This window comes from Pristiophorus japonicus, chromosome 4 (genome assembly GCF_044704955.1).
Source record: "Pristiophorus japonicus isolate sPriJap1 chromosome 4, sPriJap1.hap1, whole genome shotgun sequence".
NCBI lineage: Eukaryota > Metazoa > Chordata > Chondrichthyes > Pristiophoridae > Pristiophorus > Pristiophorus japonicus.
Genome location: NC_091980.1, coordinates 276,410,568 through 276,433,916, shown reverse-complemented (window position 1 = coordinate 276,433,916; position 23,349 = coordinate 276,410,568).

The window sequence follows — 23,349 nt, the reverse complement described above, 5'->3', positions numbered from 1 at the left end:
CTCTCGCTGCACCTTCGCCCTGGCCTCGCTGCTCCTGCTGTACCTGCCCATGCTCCAATCAGCGACCTGTGCCTTGGTGACGTCCAATCCAGTAGCTCCCTTCACAGCCATCGCTCGCCAGCACCCGCTGTACCATGAAGTCATATGTTCCTTTGAAGGCCCAGACCTGCTGATGCTCCTTGCTGCCGTTCATCAACAGACAACAGCTCAGGCCACCAACCTTCTCTACCTCCTCTCAGCAGCAGACTGATCAACCATTCAACCTGATTTCTAAATATGTAATTTTATGGCATGTAAATGGCAGAGGGTTGTGGAGATCTGGAACTCGCTGCCTGGAAGAATGGTGGATGCAGAAACCCTCACTACTTTTAAGAGATGGTTGGATGGGCACTTAAAGTGCCGTAACCTGCAGGATTGTGGACCTGGAGCTGGTAATTGGGATTCGACTGGATAACCTCTTGTTGGTCGGTGCAGATATAATGGCAAGCACAGCAGGGAATGGAATACGGCCAGAGTGATCTCCTGGACTAGTTTCGATCGCCTAGATGGGTCGGAGAGGAATTTTCCCAGAATGTTTTCCCTAAATTGGCCTGGGTTTTTATCTGGTTTTCGCCTCTCCCAGGAGATCACATGGCACCAGTTGGGGTGGAGTGTAGAATGTTTCAGTGCAAGGCGTGTCGCAGTTGTGTGAGATGGACTGGTTGGGCTGGGTGCTCTTTACCTAACCACCATTGTTCATTGTTCATAGGTTTATATGTAACCTTCAGGGCTGCTGACCGAGGACCTTGCGGCTCTTTGTCGGCTGGCGCGGACACGATGGGCCGAAATGGCCTCCTCCTGCACTGTAAATTTCTATGTTTCATTTCTAAATAAATTGATATCCTGTTGTTACATTAATGGCTATGTGTGGATCTTTAAAAGGTGCAGGTCCTGTTGCTGTGTGATTGGGAGTGAACTCTCCTGATACTCTCTCTCATACACACACACACACACACAGACACACTCTCACACACTCACACACACACACACACACACACACACACACACACACACACACTCACACACATACACTCATACTCATACACTCACACACACACTCTCACACACTCACACACACACACACACACACACACACTCACTCACACACACACACACACACACACTCTCACACACACACACACACACTCACACACTCTCACACACACACACACTCTCACACACACACACACACTCTCACACTCTCTCACACACACACACACACAACGGACATTAGACGCAGACCCTGCTCCTCACTCCATGCAATTCCTCGCTGGTTCACCATGCTGGTTTATTTATAGACGCAGTCCCCTTACAAACAGTGCAGGGATCTGCCTGTGCATTGCAAAGTGCATCACTTCACACTTATTCACATTAACTTGCATCTGCCATGTGTCTGCCCATTTTACCAGCCTCTCTGCACTCCTGAAATCTGATTCTATCCTGCTCACTATTTACTGTGTTGCCAAGGTTTGTAATCATGTGCGACCTTTGACATTGCATTTAATGTCGCAAAACATCCCAAGGCACTTAACATGAGCGATAGCAATAAAAACATTTTTGACACCAAGCCACAGAAGGAGGTATTGGGATAGACGGACAGACAGGATAAAGCTAGAGGAGAAAGGAGGGCTCGGGCGAGTAGGAGTGAAAGTCACAATTGAGAAAGGAACAGACATTGGGACGATTGGATGGGAGAAAGACTCACAAAGCAGCAAATCAATTTGGGATAGAGAGCAGGGTCGGAGAAGAAGAACTGCAAGTTGTGTGAGGATGGATGCTCATTTGTTAGGAATAAATGCTTGCCTGTTTGATAATAAAGAAATCACCCCCATGTTTTCAATCTTCTACCTTCAGTATTTTCATTGAAAGAGAGCAGACATCCACGTTCTGTCGGAGCACTAGGGCAACCATTGCACATATCAGCTACAACAATCACGCTTTCTCAACCCACCCTGCCAACATCAACGATTTGTGAACACATACCCCCAGATCTCCCTGTTCATGTGTAGGTAAAAAGCAGCGTGCTTTACCCTACGTAACAGTGTTCGTGACTCCGGGAATTATAGACACACACACACAATGTTGGATTAACCGTGAAGACTTTTATTTGTATAACCAAAGTTAAATCTCTCACAGAGGCAATGATTATACACAGCACAATATATACAAAGTAAATACCTAAATGTTTCCTTTTTATGCAACCCAGACCCAAATACTGGTCAGGCCTACCTTATCCCGGGTAATATCACCTTAGTGACCAAACTAAGGGCTCCTCGACTGTAGTATGTGTTAACTCTTCCAACTCTTCCAATATTTAAGCCTGAAATCCAGCGGCTGCAACTGAATACGCGAATCTGTTTTGATCAGTGTCGCCTCGGTGAGAAGATTGCTTGTTTGTCGTACAGGACGTCTCCTGCGCACCCCCCGCCCCCCACAGCAGTTGTCAGGGACAGTTATGCTCATATCTCGTTTAGGTTTTATAACTTTGTTTTTACAAGGATTTTATCTCTTACTTTTTCTAAACACTTTATGTAAGGCTTAGCTCATTATAGCAGCCATCTCACAGTTTCCCAATCTTATAATGACAATAGCCATCTTACATGTGCCCCCCCTCACATGCCTTTACTGACTGAAAGTCAGGGAGGGTATGTTCATTGGCAACTGGGTAGAACAAAACAGTTGCCCCCTCTCGCGTTACAATTTATACTCCCGCATTGTATAGAAATGTCCCCGTTTCCATCCGGCCCTGGGTAGCCCACAGGCCCCTCACAAGGCACCCAATGTGATAGCAATACATAAGCATTCTAGAGACAAGATAAGACTGTAGAAACAATAATATCACTGATGTTAGACGTAGCCAGGGATTTTGGGACAGGAGGAGGATGCTGTGAGGCTGCAGAGTGACTTGGATAGGTTAGGTGAGTGGGCAAATGCATGGCAGATGAAGTATAATGTGGATAAATGTGAGGTTATCTACTTTGGTGGTAAAAACAGAGAGACAGACTATTATCTGAATGGTAACAGATTAGGAAAAGGGGAGGTGCAAAGAGACCTGGGTGTCATGGTACATCAGTCATTGAAGGTTGGCATGCAGGTGCAGCAGGCGGTTAAGAAAGCAAATGGCATGTTGGCCTTCATAGCAAGGGGATTTGAGTACAGGGGCAGGGAGGTGTTGCTACAGTTGTACAGGGCATTGGTGAGTCCACACCTGGAGTATTGTGTACAGTTTTGGTCTCCTAACTTGAGGAAGGACATTCTTGCTATTGAGGGAGTGCAGTGAAGGTTCACCAGACTGATTCCCGGGATGGCGGGACTGACCTATCAAGAAAGACTGGATCAACTGGGCTTGTATTCACTGGAGTTCAGAAGAATGAGAGGGGACCTCATAGAAACATTTAAAATTCTGACGGGGTTAGACAGGTTAGATGCAGGAAGAATGTTCCCAATGTTGGGGAAGTCCAGAACCAGAGGTCACAGTCTAAGGATAAGGGGTAAGCCATTTAGGACCGAGATGCGGAGGAACTTCTTCACCCAGAGAGTGGTGAACCTGTGGAATTCTCTACCACAGAAAGTTGTTGAGGCCAATTCACTAAATATATTCAAAAAGGAGTTAGATGAGGTCCTTACTACTAGGGGGATCAAGGGGTATGGCGAGAAAGCAGGAATGGGGTACTGAAGTTGAATGTTCAGCCATGAACTCATTGAATGGCGGTGCAGGCTAGAAGGGCTGAATGGCCTACTGCACCTATTTTCTATGTTTCTATGTTTCTATGTTGTCACATACCAGGGTCCCGCTCCTCGTTCCTCATCTAGCGACTAGCTCTTTCCTTAGCCCTCTGTCGCCTGATTACCAAATGTTTCTGGGAGGTGGCGGTGTGTGGCAAGATTTGCTTCAGATTTAGAGAGAATGGAGGAATTGGGTTCCCGAAGGCAGCGGGAGGTCGAGGCCCAGATAAAAGGGTGTGGCAGTCGGGAGGAGCCAGCTGGTGCAGGGACAAAAAGTAAAAAGAATCGAAATCGAAGTGTGACGTCACAGCCAAGCAGGTAAGTGACTGGCTGGTGGATTGGTGAGTATTTTTCTTTTCTTTAGGAAACCTTTGGCATTGTTGTAAGTTAGGAGAACTGCAAGTAAATATATGTTATCTTAATTATCTAAGGAGAACGAGTTAATTAAATTGGCTGTTTGCTGAGTAGTGGCTGGGTATGTTTTGCTAAGGTTTAGAGTTTAGTTCTACTCGATAGTTGCGAGTGTAACGAGAGGGTTAGCATGGCAGCTCAGTCCCGTGGATTGCACATCCTGTGGCATATGGGAAATCCTGGATGCTTCGCGCAGCCGGGACGTCCACTTGTGCAGGAGGTGTCTCCAGCTACACCAACTCGAACTCCGTGTTGGCTGGAGTCACTGCGGTGCATCTGCGAGACTGAGAGCTACGTGGATAGCATGTTTCTAGAGGCAGTCACCCCACAGCTTAAGAGTGTGCAGGCAGAGAGGAAGTGGGTGACCCCTGGACAGAAGAGGAGGACTAGGCAGGTAGTGCAGGAGTTTCCTGAGTCCATCTCGCTCTCCAACTGGTACTCTGTTCTGAGTACCGGTGAGGGCGCTAGTGGCTCTGGGGAGAGCAGCCAGAGCCAAATCCATGGCACCACGGGTGGCTCAGCTGCACAGGGAGGGAGGAAAAAGAATGGAAGAGCTATAGTGGTAGGGGATTCAATAGTCAGGGGAGCAGACAGGCGTTTCTGCGGCCGCAGATGTGACTCTAGGATGGTATGTTGCCTCCCTGGTACCAGGGTCAAGGGTGTCACCGAGCAGCTGCAGTATATTCTGAGGGGGGAGGCTGAACAGCCAGAGATCGTGGTTCATATTGGTACCAATGACATAGGTAGGAAGACAGATGAGGTCTTGCAGGCAGAGTTTAGGGAGCTAGGAAAGAGATTAAAAAGCAGGACCTCAAAGGTAGTAATCTCCGGATTACTACCAGTGCCATGAGCTAGTGAGTACAGAAATAGAAGGATAGAGCAGATGAATATGTGGCTGGAGAGATGGTGCAGGCGGGAGGGCTTTAGTTTCCTGAGGCATTGGGACCGCTTCTGGGGGAGGTGGGACCTGTACCTCAACAGAGCCGGGACCAATATCCTCGCGGGGGGGCACTTGCTAATGCTGTTGGGGGGGAGGGGGTGGGTGTGGGGGTTTAAACTAGCTTGGCAGGGGATGGGAACCTGAAAATAGATTCAGTAAGGAGGGGAATAAAGCTGGAATTAGAAAGCAAAAATAAAGAAAGTGAGTTTGAAGGAGAGAGGAGACAAGCAGGAAAAAAGGGTAAAAAAAACAAATTTAAAGGCACTTTGTCGAAATGCATGTAGCATTTGTAACAAAATAGATGAGTTGACGGTACAAATTGAGACAAAAATGTATGATCTGATAGTCATTACAGAGACGTGGTTGCCAGGTGACCGGGACTGCTAATTAAATATTCAGGGGTATTTGACAATATGGAAGGATAGAAAGGAAAAGGAGGTGGGGTAGCTCTATTGATAAAGGTGCAATAGTGAGAAACGATATTGGCTCAAATGATCAGGATGTTGAAACAGTTTGGGTGGAGATAAAGAATAATAATGGGAAAAAGTCACTGGTGGGCGTAGTCTATAGGCCCCCTAACAGTAGCAACTCTGTTGGTCGGAGCATAAACCAGGAAATAGTGGGGGCTTGTAAAAAGGGAACAACAATAATCATGAGTGATTTTAACCTCCATATTGATTGGACAAATCAAATTGGTCAGAGTAACCTTGAGGAGGAGTCCATAGAGTGCATAAGGATTCCTTGAGCAGTATATAACGGAACCAACCAAGGGGCAGGCTATCTTAGATCTGGTCCTGTGTAACAAGACAGGATTAATAAACAATCTCCTAGTAAAGGATCCCCTCAGAATGAGTGATCATAGCATGATTGACTTTCAAATTCAGATGGAGGGTGAGAAAGTTGGATCTCTGACCAGCGTACTAAGCTTAAATAAAGAAGACTATGAAGGTATGAGGGCAGAGTTGGCTAAAGTGGACTAGGAAAATAGATTAAAGTGTAGGATGGATGATGAACAGTGGTGTACAGTTAAGGAGATATTTCACAACTCTCAAGAAAAATATATTTCAGTGAGGAGGAAAAGGTGTAAGAGAAAAGATAGCCATCTGTGGCTAACTAAAGAAATAAAGGACGGTATCCAATTAAAAACAAGGGCATATAAAGTGGCCAAAACTAATGGGAGGACAGAAGACTGGGAAGCTTATAAAAGCCAGCAAAGAATGACTGGCCCAAAAATTCCGACGTCCTGGGCCTATACGAAGTTTCTACGGACCCGGGAAGGCATCGGAAAAGCCGGTTTTCAGCACAAAATGCGCATGCGCTGAAAACCGTCTTTTCCATTCTGTCAAGCTGGAGCTCGACAGGTCCTCCTCGTGCGCGAGAACTGTTCTCGCGCACACTTCCGCATTTTAGAGATCTTCTGCCCAGGATTAGGGCAGGAAAGTTCTGCGACAGATAAAGCAAGCGTATAGCCTGTATTCTGTGCGCAGGACTGCTGGAGGAAGCAGATAATTAGGGTACTTTACAGGACGTTTACTTTTTAAAGCCTGACATCAGCACTGTAGTTGTTAAAATTTATTAGAAGGATTGTTTGAGATTTTCCTTTATATCTGCTTTGAAGGCTGCGTGTTGAATGGAAACATTTCAATAGTAAAACAGCTGGTGCTTTCGGTAATGGTTGTAGTATACCTAACATAGACAAGGAATAAGTCTCTGATCTTCCTAGTCTGCGTGGTGGTGATGGTGGTCCAGCATCTACCAACTTAGCCGTCGGGGGAAGCTCCTTATTTCTATTTTGAACCCATGAAAACATTCTGACTTTCTTTCACTCACTCATTGCAAGTTGGCCCCATTTACTGGTGCCTCTCCCCAAAATTAAAGCAATGGTCAGCTTAGACAATAAGCCAAATTAAAAGACGCTCCTGCGCTTTAATTCATTGATAACCATTCATTGTGGTAACCAACCACCAAAGCATGAGTGGCTGGAGCTGGAATCGGGGGGCCCGGGATACAGGGTCAGAATATGGACAAATACGCAAGCTGAAAAACAGGGAGAGAGGACCCGAGGGAGGGAGGGAGGGAGGGGGTTAGTAGGAATATGTGTGTGTTAGGCTCTACTGACTTTAAAAGTGAGTTCTACAAGTATTTCCTTCTTTCCTCCTATGTGTACAGCATCTATCTGTAAGGGAGAAACATGCCTGCGTATGATATACTTACCATGCAGGTGTGTGACATTCTGGAGCAGAGAAACATATGTCGCAAGGAACAACTAAGAAGATTTGTGAACCACCAATGCCTCCTCATCAGAGGGAATAACTACCCCCCACAGAGAGTGTACAGGGAGAGGCTCTCTTTTGAAATTATGTCGGAGGAGTTATGTGTGAGGAGGCTGCGCTTCAGCAAAGAGGCAATCGGACGACTGTGTGACAAGTTGAGAGATGACCTTCAAACACGCTCAACGACCCGCTACTTTGTCTGTGTCCATGAAGGTAACACCGCATTGACCTTCTTTGCATCAGGGTCATTTCAGACAGGCACCGGTGACCTTTCAAACATCAGCCAGTGTGCTGCGAGGTCCTGCATTCACCAGGTAACGGATGCCATATTATGTAGGGGCGACGAGTTCATACGTTTTGACTTGTCTGCTCTGCATCAAAGGGAGCGTGCCCTTGCTTTTTATAGATACTGCTGGCTTCCCAAAAGTGATTGCGGCCGTTGATGGAACCCACGTTGCATTGAAGGCACCGAGTAGTAATGCTGTGAGATTCATCAACAGGAAGGGGTATCATTCATTAAATGCAATGATCGCCTGTGATGCGAAACTCAGGATCCTAAGAGTGAATGCAGGTCACTGTGGAAGTAGTCAGGACTCCTTTGTCCTCCAGCACTCCTATTTATATGACTGTCTCAAACAATTGCCTCCAGGATCCGCATGGATATTGGGCGACAAGGGCTACCTGCTAAAAACGTGGCTGATGACACCATAGCGCAGGACCAATAATGAGGCCCAGGAGAGATACAACCAAGCACATGTGGGGACATGGCAAGTAGTCGAGAGGAGAATCGGGGTTTTTAATCACGCTTCCGGTGCCTGGACAGATCAGGGGGGGCATTGCAGTACAGTCCTGCAAAAGTGTCAAGGTTTGTGGTGGCCTGTTGCACTTTGCACAACTTTGCTCTGAAAGAAGGATTAACTCTTAACCCTTTAGATGAACTCCCTGCTGAAATGGAAGATCTTGAAAATGTCCCATGGGGAGGAGTGAAGAGGAGGAGCAAGCTGCTGCCAAAAGCAGAGCGGTCAGGGAACAGCTAATTGGCAACACGTTTACAAGGTGATGATACTGTCGCCTCCTCCCTCCCCGCTGCCCCAGCCCAGCAAGGCACAGAAAAGATGAAACAGAATTTTAAAGTGAAAATGTAACATTTTATTGCATCAAAGTTTTTCATCTTTGTCAGATAATTGCTACTTTACAAACATTTTCAAAAGTCTTTGATTAAAACATGTAAACAGTTTAAAATGATTTATTTGGTTTCTTACTGTAATAAAGACTCACCAATAAGATGTAAACTTATTTGCTACTATTCATTTGTACAGTTGTAACATTTCGTTGGTTGTTAATAAAAAAATTGAATCAAAATTTCAAGTGACTCCAGGCTACAAATATTAAATAAAATAGCGAAATACAAAATAGTGAAATACAAACACCAACAATCTTGGAGACACACAATTATTGACTTTTTACAACTTAGAAGCAGTTCAAAGATAAATGTAAACAAGCCCTTTCATTGAACCACAGCCATAAAACTTCACAATGAGCTCAGCTTACCAGACGATTAAGTCAGTTAACAAAGCACTTTTAAATTGGTTAAAAACATTTGAAATTTTTTATAACTATAGAAACCTTAGCAGATCTCACCAAATAATTTTTAATTTCTTGCGGCATTGTTCCGCTGTCCGTGGAATGGTGGAGTTGGCGCGAACAACCATCGCAACTTCATTCCATGCTACCATTTGTCCTTTCCGATGTGGTTTCGACTTTGCATTCCCAATGAGCCGAAGGCGTTTCGCCTCAACCTCAATTGACGAGTGTTGTAAGAATACCATCAGAGAAATTCTGAGCCCTTTTCATGACAACAACGTTAGATTCATCCATTTCACTCATCTGTTTAATGATAATTATTACAAATTATTTAAAAGGTTTTTAAGTCTTTACATCGTTTTAATTGTCTTTTAAAACTATTAAAATGTTTAAAATAAATTAGACAATCTTTAAATTATTCTAAAAGATTAAAACATCATTAAAATAGCTCACCTTTGAAAGCCTTGTTATGATCTCTACAGCTGCTACAGCACTGAAGTCAAAATTAATCGGGGGCGTGGCCTATGTAAATGAGCTCCTTTTGACAGCTCCTGCAGGCGGGGGCAGTCTCCGAAGGAAGCCACAGGCTTCGCGCACTCTGCGTTCCCGGGCGGCGTGATGTCATAATCTGCCCGGGAATAATCTTCACAGAATCAGAAGCTGCGGGGGGCACAGGAGAGAATGGTAGGTGCACATTTCTTTTCTATTTTTTACCTGTTTGCCCCCGGGAAGACCCTCAGAGGAATTTCTGGGCCATTAAGAAAGGGAAGATAGACTATGAAAGTAAACTAGCACAAAATATCAAACCAGAAAGCAAAAGTTTCTATAGGTATATAAAAAGGAAAAGAGTGGCTAAAGTAAATGTTGGTCCCTTAGAGGACGAGACCGGGGAATTAGCAATGGGGAACATGGAGATGGCAGAAACTCTGAACAAATATTTTGTATCAGTCTTTATGGTAGAGGACACTAACAATATCCCAATAGTGAAGTAGCGAAGTAACAACATTCTCACGAGGAATGGGAACACTGTCTGGGCACATGAGGGAGGGAATGTCGCAGCTAGTTGAGACACTGCTGGAGCACATGAGGGAGGGAATGTCAGAGGTAGCTGCTGCAATAAGGGAACATGCCCAGACCATGTGATTAAGAAAGGGAAGATAGACTATAAAACTAAACTAACACAAAATATAAAAACAGATAGCAAGAGTTTCTATAGATATATAGAAAGAAAAAGAGTGGCTAAAGTAAATGTTGGTCCCTTAGAGGACGAGACGGGGAATTAGTAATGAGGAACATGGAGATGGCAGAAACTCTGAACAAATATTTTGTATCAGTCTTTACGGTAGAGGACACTAACAATATTCCAACAGTGGATAGTCAAGGGGCTATAGTGGGGGAGGAACTTAACAATCACAATCACTAAAGAGGTGGTACTCAGTAAGATAATGGGACTAAAGGTAGATAAATCCCCTGGACCTGACAGCTTGCATCCTAGAGTCTTAAGAGAAGTAAAGGCAGGGATAGTCGATGCACTGGTTATAATTTACCAAAATTCCATGGACTCTGGGGAGGTCCAGCAGATTGGAAAACTGCAAATATAACGGTCCTATTTACAAAAAGAGGCAGACAAAAAGCAGGAAACTATAGACCAGTTAGTCTAACATCTGTGGTTGGGAAAATGTTAGAGTCCATTATTAAAGAAGCAGCAGCAGGACATTTGGAAAATCATAATTCAGTCAGGCAGACTCAGCATGGATTTATGAAGGGGAAATCATGTTTGACAAATTTGCTGGAATTCTTTGAGAATGTAACGAAGAGAGTGGATAAAGGGGAATCAGTGGATGTAGTGTATTTGGACTTCCAGAAGGCATTTGACAAGATGCCACATAAAAGGTTACTGCACAAGATAAAAGTTCACAGGGTTGGGGGTAATATATTAGCATGGATAGAGGATTGGCTAATGAACAGAAAACAGAGAGTCGGGATAAATGGTTCATTCTCTGGTTGGCAATCAGTAACTAGTGGGGTGCTGCAGGGATCCAAACTATTTACATTCTATATTAATACTTGGAAGAAGGGGTTGAGTGTAACGTAGCCAAGTTTGCTGATGATACAAAGATGGGAGGAAAAGCAATGTGTGAGGAGAACACAAAAAATCTGCAAAAGGACATAGGTTAAGTGAGAGGGCAAAAATTTTGCAGATGGAGTATAATGTTGGAAAGTGTGAGGTCATGCACTTTGGCAGAAAATAAGCAAAGAGCAAGTTATTATTTAAATGGAGAAAGATTGCAAAATGCTGCAGTACAGCGGGACCTGGGTGTACTTGTGCATGAAACACAAAAGGTTAGTATGCAGGTACAGCAAATGATCAGGAAGGCCAATGGAATCTTGGCCTTTATTGCAAAGGGGATGGAGTATAAAAGCAGGGAAGTCTTGCTATAGTTATACAGGGTATTGGTGATGGCACACCTGGAATACTGCGTCCAGTTTTGGTTTCCATATTTACGAAAGGATATACTTGCTTTGGAGGCAAGATCATATTAAATGGCGGAGCGCGCTCGAGGGGCCACATGGTCTACTCCTGCTCCAATTTCTTATGTTCTTAATATCTTATGAGCTGTACTCTGTATCTAACACGTGCTGTACCTGCCCTGGGAGTGTTTGATGAGACACTGTAGGGGGTTCTTTACTCTATATCTAACTCGTGCTGTACCTGCCTTAGGTGTGTTTAATGGGACTGTGCAGGGGGAGCTTTATTCTGTATCTTACATGAGCTGTACCTGCCCTGGGAGTGTTTGATGGGACACTCTAAGGGGAACTTTACTCTGTATCTAACCCGTGCTGTACCTGCCCTGGGTGTGTTTGATGGGACTGTGTAGACATGATTCTGGTGACATGAATCATAGAAATTTACAACACGGTAGGAGGCCATTTCGGACCATTGTGTCCGCGCTGGCCGGCCAAGAGCTATCTAGCCTAATCCCGCTTTCCAGCGCTTGGTCCGTAGTCGTGTAGGTTACGACACTTCAAGTGCATATTCAAGTACCCTTTAAATGTGGTGAGGGTTTCTACCTCTACCAGCCTTTCAGGCAGTGAGTTCCAGACCCCCACTACCCTCAGGGTGAAGATATTTCCCCTCAAATACCCTCTGAACCTCGTACCAATTACTTTAAATCTATGCCCCCTGGTTGTTGACCCTTCTGCTAAGGGAAACCGGTCCTTCCTATCCACTCTATCCAGGCTCCTCATAATTTCATACACCTCAATCAGGTCTCCACTCAGCCACCTCTGTTCCAAAGAATACAAAGCCAGCCTCTCCATCCTGTGAGTGAGATGGTGCAACAGACAATGCTATAGAACACCAGGATAGAAGGTCCCACAGACATTCTCTCTGTGACCACTTCCTGTCTTGTAACTGCAGTGAAGCACTATTTTAATTTGTCCAGATAATTTATCTACTGTTCGGAGAACTTGGCCCCCATTTTTGAACTTGGTATGTAATCTTCTTAGTGGGGCCAGAACATTCTAGCCACCCAGCAGTAAAGGCTGCCCACCTGTGGAGTGACGTTCCACACACGTGTCTGTCCAAGCTCACCTGATCGCGGCTCTTGAATCATCATGGTTACTGTGCACTGCACCAACTCATGGTGGTTACGCATCGCGCTGCCCACATATCAGTCTGGGACTAGTGTCTGCGGGTTATAATGACCCGAATAGTCATTGCAAATCTTGCAGAACTAGAATGAGTTAATTTAAAATCTCTCAGCAAATGTAATTAGTTAAAAAAATGATTACCTGGTAATTGAAATGTGAATATTGCTAAGTGTACTTGTATTTATTTTTCCGATTCAGATCTCAGTTGCCTCGCAACAGCCATAGCTTTTGTGGGCAAATTAGGAATCACTATAAGCTTCGAAATGGTGCTATATGTAAATGCTGAATTATACCCAACATTTATAAGGTGCGTGCTGAACAGAAATGATTCTGTACATGGAACCAGCAGTCTTATAATGAATCTTTAAATTATAGTTCTAGTGTCAGCTGTGGCTCAGTGGGTAGCACTTTTGCCTCTGAGTCAGAAGGTTGTGGGTTCAAATCCCACTCCAGGAAATTGAGCACAAAAATCTCGGCTGACATTCCACTGCTGAGGGAGTGCTGCACTGTCGGAGGTGCTGTCTTTCAGATGAGACGTTAAACCGTGGCCCCTCTGCTCTCTCAGGTGGTCGTAAAAGATCCCACAGCACTATTTCGAAGAAGAGCATGGGAGTTATCCCCGGTGTCCAGGCCAATATTTATCCCTCAATTAACATAACAAAAAAACAGATTATCTGGTCATTATCACATTATGGTTTGTGGGAGCTTGCTGTGTGCAAATCGGCTGCCGCGTTTCCTACATTACAACAGTGACCACACTCCAAAAGTACTTAATTGGCTGTAAAGCGCTTTGAGACAGCTGGCGGTCGTGAAAGGCGCTATATAAATGCAAGTTGTTCTAATTCAGTTATCGATTACGCATAGTGTTACATTTAGAATAACTCCACAAGACTGAGTACTGTTAGCTTAAACTGATGTGACCTTAGTCTCTTTAATAAAACTCCAGAGTGCCCGAGCAGCATGGCAGACAACCTTTTATACCTGCTTGCATGAGGTGTGCAGGTGACCTTTGGGTCTCTAACAGGTGCGCCCTCTGGTGGCAAGTCTTACACAGTTAGAATGTTTACATCCATAACATCCCTCCCCCCGCAAAGTCTTTGATACAAGTTATTTACAAGTTGAGGCGGTTCGGGGCCCTTCGATCCCTGGCTGAATGCCTGAGTTCGAATCCTGGCATGGGTGAGTTGGTCGGGCCATTGCTGCACTGCAGCGCGGCTGGTCTGACCAGGCTGCTGGGCATGGTGGGTTCATCCTCTTGATTGATGGCAAGGTCGATTGTTGGTTGGGTGTGTGTTGGTGGATCGATGATGGTAATGTCTTCTTCAAGTTGTTCCTGGTTGTCAGTTTGTTCTGATCCAAATGCTTTCTGCCATTACATAGTTTGATAATAAACACTCTATTCCCCTCCTTGGTCAAGACAGTGCCAACAAGCCATTTGGGACCATGACCATAATTAAGGACAAACACAGGGTCATTTACATCAATGTCACGCGATACAGCCGCACGATCGTGGTACAGTACATGTTTTGCCGGTGACACCGGGTTTCCACATGATCATTAAGATCCGGGTGGACTAAGGAGAGCCTGGTTTCGAGTGCTCTCTTCATTAACAATTTCACCGGGCAAACCCCGGTAAGCGAGTGGGGTTGTGTCCGGTAGCTGAGCAGAACCCGAGATAAATGGGCCTGCAGGGAGCCATCCATCACGCGATTCAAGCTCTGCTTGATAGTTTGGACTGCCCATTCTGCTCTACCGTTGGATGCGGGCTTAAATGGGGCAGAACCGACATGCTTAATGCCATTGCAGATCATAAACTCGTTGAATTCCGAGCTGGTGAAACACGGCCCATTGTCACTAACAAGGATGTCGGGCAAGCCATGGGTGGCGAACAGGCTTTCAATCGTGGCAGTGGACGTGCAGGATGACATGATTACACATTCAATCCATTTAGAGTAAGCGTCCACTACTACTAAGAACATCTTTCCTAGAAAGGAGCCAGCGAAATCTACGTGGATCCTGGGCCACGGTTTGGAGGGCCATGACCACAGACTCAGTGGAGCCTCTCTTGTGAGCAAGTGTTACATTGATGTATGCATGATTCCAAATCCGAGTCAATGCTGGGCCACCAAACGTACGACCTGGCGATAGCCTTCATCATGACTATGCCTGGGTGGGTACTGTGTAGTTCACGTATAAACGTTTCCCTGCCTTTTTTTGGCAAAACCATGTGATTATCCCATCAAAAAAAAACCGACTGGATGGACATTTCATCTTTACGTCGGTGAAACGGCTTAATTTCATCTTGCATTTCCCCGGAAATAGCCGACCAGCTCCTATTGAGGATGCAACTTTTTACTAGTGATAGCACAGGGTCCAGGCTAGTCCAGGTCCTGATCTGGCGAGCCATGACGGGTGACCCCTCGCTCTTAAAAACATCCATGACCAGAAGCAAGTCTGCGGGTTGCGCCATTTCTACCCCAGTGGTGGATAATGGTAGCCGACTGAGGGCATCAGCACAGTTCTCAGTGCCTGGTCTGTGGCGGATAACATAGTTATACGCAGATAATGTTAGTGCCCATCTTTGGATGCGGGACGAAGCATTGATGTTAATACCTTTGCTTTCTGAGAACAACGAAATGAGCGGTTTCTGGTCGGTTTCAAGCTTGAACCTGAGTACAAATATGTATTGGTGCATTTTCTTAACCCCATGTACGCATGCTAATGCCTCTTTCTCAAACATACTGTAGGCTCTTTCAGCCTTAGATAGACTTCTAGACGCATGTGCAACCGGTTACAGTTTGCCTGGTACATTGATTTGCTGTAACACACAGCCGACCCCGTACGAAGATGCATCACAAGTGAGCACTAAACGTTTACACGGGTCATACAATACAAGTAACTTGTTTGAACATAGCAGGTTTCTAGCCTTCTCAAAGGCTGTCTCTTGAAATTTAACCCAAACCCAAAAATTCGATCTCTGGCGCCAGGAAAACACACTTGGAGTGTTTCAGCCTGAGTCCCACTCTGTCTAGTCGACTTAAAACCTCTTCCAGGTTGTGCAGGTATTAGATGGTGTCATGACCGGTGATCAGGATGTCTTCTTGAAACACAACGGTGCACGTAACCGATTTCAGCAGACTCTCCATGTTCCTCTGGAAAATGGCAGCAGCCGAGCGAATCCCAAAAGGGCATCTGTGGTATATAAACAGTCCTTTGTGTGTATTGATGCACGTCAATCTTTTCAAAGATTCAGCCAGCTCCTGTGTCTTGTACCAGAAGTTAGATCCAATTTGGTGAATGACTTCCCCACTGTTAACGTTGCGAACAGGTCATCCGCCTTGGGTAGTGAATACTGGTCTTGCAACGAGACTTGGTTCATCGTTAACTTGTAGTCTCCGCAAATTCTGACCGTGCCATCGCTTTTCAACACCGGAACAATTGGGCTGGCCCACTCGTTGAACTCAACTGGTGATACGATTCCCTCTCGTTGAAGTCTGTCCAGTTCGATCTCAACTTTCTCCCTCATCATATATGGAACTGCTCGAGCCTTGTTATGAACAGGCCATGCATCAGGGACTAGATTGATCTGCACCTTGGCGCCTGTGATGCCTGGTTCAAATAGCGATTGAAATTTGTTCTGCACTTGAGCGCACTAAGCGTCATCTACCGAAGATAGCTCTTTGATGTCATCCCAGTTTCATCGAATCTTTCCTAGCCAGCTTCTACCGAACAGTGTTGGGCCATCGCCTGGTACAATCCACAGTGATAGTCATGCACAGATCCATCATATGATAACTTCACTGCCGCACTGCCAATGACTGGTATGAGCTCTTTGGTGTAAGTGTGCAGCTTTGTATAAATCGGGCTCAGTTTAGGCCTTTGTGCCTTGTTGCCCCACAGTTTCTCAAAAGCCTTCTGGCTCATAATTGACTGACTCGCCCCCGTGTCCAACTCCATGGAAACTGGAATGCCATTTAATTTGACTTTCAGCATTATAAGAGGGCTCTTGGTGGTGAAGGTGTGTACCCCATACACTTCTTCCTTTGCCTTGGGTTGAGTTGCCCCTCTCACTCGTTCTGTGTGATTCGGATCGACCATCTTCTGCCGACTCTGCCACGTGGTGAGTCGCAGCACGTTTGCACATTCACCGGAGGTGCCCCATTGTTTCGCAGCCTTTGCACATGTAATACTTGAATCGACATTGATGGGCTCTATGATTACCCCCGCAGCGCCAACATGGTCATCCTAGGTCTTGCAGCTGCAAACGTGTAGGCCCTGCCATGTACAGTTCTGCCTCCTAACGGCATTATTTTATGCGCAGTACTTGCCGGTGAGCTTCGATGCTGAGAAGATATCAGTTTACATTTGTGGACATGAAAGCCTGGGCTATCATGATGGCCTTGTTCAGGTCTGGGGATTCGGCAGACAGCAGCTTGCGAAGAATGACCTCATGGCCGATTCCAAGCATGAAAAAGTCCCACAGCATTTCCCCCAAATATCCAGCAAAATCGCAAGATCCCGCAAGGCGACTTAGGTCGGCGACATAACTTGCCACGTCCTAACCCTCGGAGCGATGGTGCATATAGAAGCAATACCTGGCCATTAAGATGCTCTCCTTCGGCTTGAGGTGTTCCCGAACCAGCGTACACAACTCTGCATATATCTTTTCCATTGGTTTCGTCGGTGCTAGCAGATGCTTGATGAGGCCGTATGTTGTAGACCCACAAACAGTGAGGAGAATCGCCCTGCGCTTGATCGCTTTATCGTCCGCATCCAGCTCGTTGGCCATGAAGTACTGGTCGAGACATTCAACGAAGGCTTCCCAATCATCACCCTCTACAAATCGCTCAAGAATACCAACGGCAGCCATAACCGCGTGAAAGTTCGTGATCTGTTACTCATCGCCAATTGTTACCTTTAGAATAACTTCACAAGACTGAGTACTGTAAGCTTAAACTGATGTGACCTTAGTCTCTTTATTACAACTCCAGAGTGCCCGAGCAGCATAGCAGACAAACTTTTATACCCGCTTGTATGAGGTGTGCAGCTGACCCTTGGGTCTCCAACAGGTGCGCCCTCTGGTGGCAAGTCTTACACAGTTATAATGTTTACATACATAACACATAGCATCTGGTCGAGGTCACCCATTCTCTTGAATTGTAACATAAAGATGAAGCCTGACTTGCTGGAAGTATTTAGTGCTCGTGAAATGGAGAAGCTACTTTGTCAGGAGGTAAAGGTACATTATTTTTATACAGGAATCTTGGTGTTTCCGAGCGCTCATCACTGTGTGGCATCGGAGGGATTGCAGCCCCATGCATCGTGTACAGACTGGCAGCTATCTGGATGGGAATGCCTTTTGTGGTTTTTGGTGAGGATCTTGTACTTTGTGCAATGCATTTAGCGAGTTTAATGTTAGGCTTTTATCATTTGCTGACACAACAAGATACACAACTATAACGATTGCAATTCTCAAACGTCCCAATAAGTCCACAATGGGCAAAGGGAGATCAGATTTCACACTCACTAAAAAGCAAACACTTCTTATGTCACTGTCTCTAATAATTCCTATTCTTAAGCAAAGGACCGATCACATCCCTCCATTCAAGTGGGGAGACCAGACCGGGGGAGGAATCACACCGAGGGGGTCGGGGGGGGGGGGGGAATCAGACACCGAGGGGGGGATCAGAAACCGAGGGGGGGTGGAAATCAGACACCAAGGGGGGGGATCAGAAACCAGGGGGGTGGGGCAATCAGACACCAAGGGGGGGGGGAATCAGACACCGAGGGGGGGTGAAATCAGACACCGAGAGGGGGGGGGAATCAGACACCGAGGGGGGGGGGATCAGACACCGGGGTGGGGGTAATCAGACACCGGGGTGGGGGGAATCAGACACCGGGGGGGGGGGGATCAGACACCGAGGGGGGGGGGATCAGACACCGAGGTAGGGGGGTGAAATCAGACACCAAGGGGTGAAATAAGACACCAAGGGGGGGGTGGGATAAGATACCGGGGTGGGGGGGGGGAACCAGGCATGCGGGGGGGGTGGTGGGATCAGACACCGAGGGGGGGAATCAGACACCAAGGTGGGGGATCAGACACTGAGGTGGGGGGGATCAGACACCGAGGTAGGGGGGTGAAATCAGACACCGAAGGGGTGGGGGTGGTCACAATACAATTCAGGATTGGTCAGAATCCAAACTAATGTCTTTCTGCAAACAATGGTCCTGAAATCCCGGCCTCCCCGGGTCCGTACGGAATGTGTATGGTCCCGGGAAGGCATCGGAAAAGCCGGTTTTCAGCACACAATACGCATGCGCTGAATACCGGCTTTTCCGATCGGTCAAGTTTCTGGCTTGACCGAGGGCCGCATCTCGGGAGAAGGATATTCCCACGGCAGAGATTGCACTATTTGCCCATCTCTTGCCCAGCGAATGTCCTTAAAACTCTTGCGCCTGGTAAAAGCAGTCGCATAGCATACTTTTACCAGCATAAGAGTTTTAAAACATATGAAAAACATTTAAAAATAAAATTTTAAAATACATATTTATCTTAAAAACCCTGCCCACTCAAGTAATTTTATTTTAAACCATAATTAAAACTTTTTTTTAAAAATCAGCAAAAATTTTTTTTCAAAAACATTTCTATCAACTTTAATTTCTGTAATGTATTTCTGTGAGGTGTTTTTTTTAATGTTTTATGTAGTGTTTAGATGTTTGGGGATGTTTTCCATTCATAGTAATAGGAGTTTCAGAGTTACGAAACACCTATAATATGAATGAGAAAATACTTTACCATGATTGGATGTCCAGGCCCACATGACTCCTACGAATGTCCCAATGTGAACGCGTTCCATTGCGCAAGAAGAGGCGGCCTCAAGTCTGGGATCTCTGGCGAGCATTTGACCAAAGGGTAAGTGCGCATCTTTTGTTCTATTTTTAGTCGAACGCCCGCAGGAAGAAGAAAGCGGTATTTCAGGGTCATACATTCTTCACTTCTGTTTCAACATTCCGAGCTGGTGTAGAATAAACTGTATTAAAACATATTTTCTTTATGTACAATTCCTATGAGCATCACAGAAAATATCAGTGCAGTAGCTTTCCTGAGCGAGAGTTCTTCAAATTTAGTTTAATTTAAAGTAACCTATTTGTCTAGTTTGCACTAAATGGTTTGATGTTGTGTCCATTCATTCCCAGGGGGACGGGTTTGATTTCTGGCGGCCTGGTGTTGCTCTTGCCTGAAACAAAGGGATTGACTTTACACGACACCATCGAGGACGTGGAGAGGATCAGGCAGTGAGTGAGTCAGTGAACAATTGTGGCCAGGCTGGCCAGCCCTTGCCATCAACTTTCCAACTTAATTATTTCGCCTATTGTTGAAGTTTTTTCCCTTCTCGTGTTTAAACTTCCCCCACCCCCCCAAACCACCATTACCATTATTTCCCAATCTTGTCCACAAGTGTTCCCGAACTCCTGTCCATTCTTCTGGAACTCTGGACCCATCCGGTGGATGGTTTAGAGCAGCAGAGCTTGGTCTCCAGTCGTCTTGGTTAAACCCTTGCCACTGGACCAAGACCTAGCTCTGTCAAGCCCGTGTGGTGGCTGGTGTGCAACGGTCACCACATGTTAAAAAAATCCATGCACAGGCATCTTCCACCCTTCAAGATGTCGTTCTGGATCTGGAATATCAGGTCCTTCATTGAAATACCTGTGAACTCATTCATTTTTGGCGTGGAAGCAAGTCATCCTCGATACGAGGGACTGTCTATGAGAAGATGGTTTAGAAGAGTGACCAGTGGTGACACATCCTCCCTCCCTGTGAGAGAGCAACCAGCATTTCCTCAGTGCCATGGTCCGAGGACCCGGGTAAAACCTGAGCTGGGGTGGGAGCTTGGATCGAGTGGGGCTCAGCTTGTTGGGCGTTGCACTCCACGTACGGGAGAGTAATCTTCACAGACGTGGTGGTCGGTGCGGAGCATCAAACACAAGATCTCCAGATTCCGGCTGAGTGCTTCCTTAGGGTCTCCGTCTGATGGAGGTGGTTTTGTAACCCCGCACCTGCTGAATGTGACTTCAAAATGCTGCAATTGTCCTTATGTCTTATGTCTTATAGTAATCTCCGGGTTACTGCCGGTGCCACGTGCCAATGAGTTCAGAAATAGGAGGATGGAGAAGATGAATGCGTGACTGGAGAGATGGTGCAAGCAGGAGGGCATTAGATTCCTGAGGCATTGGGACCGTTTCTAGGGGCGGCGGCACCTGTATAAGCCAGATGGGTTGCACCTCAACAGAGCCGGGAACAGTATCCTCGCGGGACGTTTTAAACTCGCTTGTCATGGGAGATGGGAACCGGAGAATAGATTCAGTGGGGAATGAAGCAAAGCTGGAATAGGGCAGCAGAAAAGTAGAAAGTGAATTAGGAACACAGAGGAAACAAGGGCTGGAAAATAGACAGCAAAGGAGTTTGGCCCCACTAAATGATATAAGATGGATGAGGTAAGAGCGTGGATAGACACTTGGGAGTACGATTGTATAGCTATTACTGAGACATGGCTGAAAGAGGGGAAGGTATAGCAGCTCAACATTCCTGGTTACAGGGTTTTCAGACAGGATAAAGAGGGGCGGGGGGAAAGGAGCAGTGGGGGGTGGGGGGCGGGTCACAGTATTAATTAAAGAAACAATTACAGCTGTGAGAAGGGATAATATGTTAGAGGGGTCATCAAACAAGGCCACATGGGTTGAATTGAAGAACAAAAAAGGGGTGATCACACTACTGGGAGTGTACTATAGACCCCCAAACAGTCAGAGGCAGATAGAAGAACAAATATGTGGGCAAATTATGTGAAGTGCAAAAACTATAGAGCTGCAATAGTGGGGGATTTCAACTACCCTAATATTATCTGGGACGAAAGTAGCATGAATGATACAGAGGGTGCGGAAATCCTGAAATGCATTTTGGAGAACTTCTTTAGCCAGAATGTAACAAGCGCAACAAGGGAGGGGACGGTTCTGGACTTGGTTTTGGGCAACGAGGAGGGGCAGGTGGCAGGGGTATCAGTGGGAGAGCATTTTGGTGCTAGTGATCGTAATTTGTATCTAACCCCGTGCTGTACCTGTCCTGGGAGTGTTTCATGGGACAGTGTAGAGGGAGCTTTAATCTGTTTCTAACCCCGTGCTGTACCTGCCCTGGGAGGGTTTGATGGAAAAGTGTTGAGGGAGCTTCACTTTGTATCTAACCCGTGCAGTACCTGCCCTGGGAGGGTTTGATGGGACACTATAGAGAGAGCTTTAATCTCTATCTAACACAGGCTGTACCTGCCCTCGGAGTCTTTGATGGGACAGTTTAGAGGAAGCTTTAATCTGAATCTAACCTGGGCTGTCTCTCCCCTGGGAGTGTTTGATGGGACATTGTAAAGTGAGCTTTCCTCTGTATCTAACTCCATGCTGTATCTGCCCTGGAAAGTTTGATGGGACACTGTAGAGAAAGCTTTACTCCGTATCTAACACGTGCTGTAACTGCCCTGGGAGTGTTTGATGGCACAGTCTAGAGGAAGGTTTACTCTATATCTAACATGTGCTGTATCTGCCCTGGGAGCGTTTCATGGGCCAGTGTTGCGAGAGCTTTATTCTGTATCTAACTTGTGCTGTACCTGCCCTGGGAGAGTTTGACCAGACACTGTAAAGGGAGCTTTACTCTGTATCTAACGCGTACTGTACCTGCCCTGGGAGTGTTTGATGGGACAGTGTAGAGGGAGCTTTACTCTGTATCTAACCGAGTGCTGTACCTGCCCTGTGAGCGTTTGATGCAACAATGTAAAAGGAACTTTGCTCTTTATCTAACCCGTGCTGCACCTGCCCTGGGGCTGTTTGATGCGACAGTGTAGAGTGAGCTTTATCCTGTATCTAACCGGTGCTGTACCTGCCCTGGAAGTCTTTGATGGGACAGTGTAGGAGTGAAAACTTTAATCAGGGGAAAAGTAATTTGGTAAAATTAAAACATAAAGCAAGAAAGGTTGAGAGAAAGGTTTAATGCGTTCATGGTGGAATAGCTGAATTTCACATTCCAGCAATTAGGCTGAAACACAGAACATTGGGTCTCACAAGGGCTAGGACTAAGGTCAGAGAAATTCTCTGAGTAGATAACACTTCTATGAGCACGCACAAGATTTATGTAGACAGCTCACAGAAATAATGAGCTTGAGGCCGCCATGTTCCAGTCACACGAGATAACAGAAAAAAGGCCCCTTTGAATTAGAATAGTCAGATGGATCTGAGAGCTAGCTTGGGAACACATTCACAGAAATGTAACACATAACCTATACGGGGTTTTTCCCTCGCAATAGTGGCCATAACTGAATGTACCAATGAAATCATTAGAAATTACTGCAACCAATGAAATTAATGTAACTGTAGTAACCAATGATATTGTTGTAACTGAATGAACCAATGCATTAATTGCAGGTGGGCGGGGATTGTTGGCAAATAACCAATGGAACACTTCCCCACGTAGTTTCGCCATTTTGACTGTATTTCGACTGTATAAAATGTAACTGCGCAGACTGTCCCACGAGACTGCCGATTAGGAGCATTCAGTAGGGGTACTGATGCAACTGGTTCTCCCTTGGTTAATCAGATTTTAATAAACAATTCTTTTCTCTATATACGGACCTTGTGTCGAGTGTTATATTTTTAATACTCCACAACATTTTGGCACTGCGAACA